Raw genomic sequence first — 2,291 nt, forward strand, 5'->3', positions numbered from 1 at the left:
CTTGGAGATCCCTTTTATAAGGGGATCCCATTGGGAGGGACTTGATTACCTCCCAAAGTTTCCATCTCCTAAAACCATCACACGAAGGGTCAGGATTTCAACAGCTGGAATGGCAGAGGCACAAACGTTCAGTCCCCAGCAGTGATGGAGCGAGTGAATGCATACCCCCTCCTAGGGCTGCAGTGAGATTACGAAACAGTGCGGTCATGACATCCAGCGGGAATTCCACATTTGCTGATGGCTCCTGCTATGCCAAGTGTTGTTCTGAGCACTTTCCCACATAGACTCATTCGATCCTCACAACCACCTTGTGCAGGGAGACTGATTTCTCCCAGTTTGTACATGAGGCACACGGAAGCATGCAAGGGTGACGGAATTTTCCCAACGAACCACGGCTAGGATATCAAGGACTGAGCTGCCAGCCCAGGCAGTCAGAGAGCCTTGTGCTTGTGACCAGGGCTTGTGCCACAAGCCAGGGTGACAGATGGCCTGGCACGCTGAAGTCAGGTGCTCATAACCACAAAGCCTCCTAGGAGGCAAAAACATCATCATCTATTTTGTTTTATTTTAATTGACATGGGGTCTCATTATGTTGTCCAGGCTGGTTTTGAACTCTTGGGCTCAAGTGATTCTCCCACTTAGCCTCCTAAAGTGCTGGATTACAGCTGTGAGCCACTGTGCCTGGGCATCATCTCCATTTTAGAGCTGAGGAAAGTGGTCTCTAGAGAGGGGAGCTGACCTGCTGAGGCCACTCAGTTAGCAAGTGGGGGAGTCAGGATTTGAACCCATGCAGTCTGGCTCCAGAACCAGCTGGCTCAGCCTCATGCTTTATCAGGGCAGATACTTTGTGACTGCCTGTAGCAGGAGTAAGACACAAGCAGGGCAGCAAGACGAGGCAGCTGAGTCATAATCTCTTTCTTGCAATGCCAAACTGCCCCTTATACCCTAAGTAACACTTCTAGAATTTTCTAAGACTCTTGTTGAATCACCCATCCTCCCTCACTGCCTCTATTCTAGAGCTACCTGACCTTCCTTCTGTGCCTCAAATTCAAAAACTTTAAACATGCTGCTCCCCCTGGCTCATCCCTATACCCTTCAGGTTTCATGTCCCCTCCTCCAGGAAGCTTTCCCTGATCCTGAGGCTGAGTCAGGGGCCCCCTTTGAATTTCTCCATCCCAGCCCTGCCCACTCTGGGTCATCACTGTCTAGGGACAGGTCTGTCTCCCCCACTGGACTGTGAGCCTCTGTGAGAACAGGCTTGGGGCTGTCTTAGTCAGTGCTGTGTCCCTAGTACCACCAGGAGCAGGGGTCAGCATAGAAGAGAATTCAGGATTGGGTGCAGTGGCTCATGCCTGTAATCCCGGCACTTTGGGAGGCTGAGGCAGGCAGATCACTTGAGCTCATGAGTTCAAGACCAGCCTGGGCTATGTGGTGAAATTCTGTCTCTACTAAAAATACAAAAATTAGCTGGGTGTGGTGGTGCATGCCTGTAGTCCAAGCTACTAGGGAGGCTGAGGCAGGAGAACCACTTAAGCCCAGGAGGTGGAGGTTGCAGTAAACTGAAATCATGCCACTGAACTCCAGCCTGGGGGACAGAGCAAGACACTGTCTCTAAAAAAAATGAAAGAAGTGAAGAAGAAGAAAGAAGAAAAGAAGGAAGAAGGAAGAGGAGGAGGAGGAAGAGGAGAAATCAGGGAGTATTTGTTAAATGAATGGATGAATGAATACATGGATTAATGGTATTTCTCTCAGCTGGTAGGTTCTGTTAAATCTTCTGTGTCTGGGTATACAAACTCTCAAAGAATAACAGTTTGTCTTGCTCATAGAGATGTTTTTTAAAGTAATTTTTATATATTGAACCTTTACTATGTTCTCTAAGTTTCAGCTCAGATGTCCACTCCTCCAGGAAGCCCTCCCTGCCCCCTCCCCGAAGACCACGTCAGGCTCCTCCTGGAGTTCCCCCAGCCCTGCTCAGTCTGTGATCCCTGCCCGTCTGACTCCAGAGCTTTTGTTTATGACCAGGATTTAGATCACAAACATGATTTCAGCTCATTTATTATTTACTGGCTGTTTACAATGAACTTGGCACTGGGCTTGTTTTATTAAGCTCTTGGGAACAAGGAGCTGACCACTGTTGTTTTTTATTATCTTTGCTATTGACCATCCTAATCTCAGTTCCTGGTCTCCAGGGTTCCTGGAGTTCCTGCTCTCTGCGCTGGGCAGGGAAGGAAAGTGAGCTCTGGGGGTGGAGGGCAGAGGTAGGGTCAAAGTTGCTTCCCTGCCACCACCCC

The 2,291-nt window shown here is 49.1% G+C and overlaps 1 protein-coding gene across 5 annotated transcripts in view; it reads right to left on the reverse strand.

Moving 5' to 3' along the window:
• Positions 1-2,291, reverse strand: part of IGSF23 (immunoglobulin superfamily member 23) — a 71,070-nt gene that overhangs the window by 38,150 nt on the left and 30,629 nt on the right. The window lies entirely within an intron of this gene.

This window comes from Saimiri boliviensis, chromosome 14, assembly GCF_048565385.1.
Source record: "Saimiri boliviensis isolate mSaiBol1 chromosome 14, mSaiBol1.pri, whole genome shotgun sequence".
Lineage (NCBI taxonomy): Eukaryota > Metazoa > Chordata > Mammalia > Primates > Cebidae > Saimiri > Saimiri boliviensis.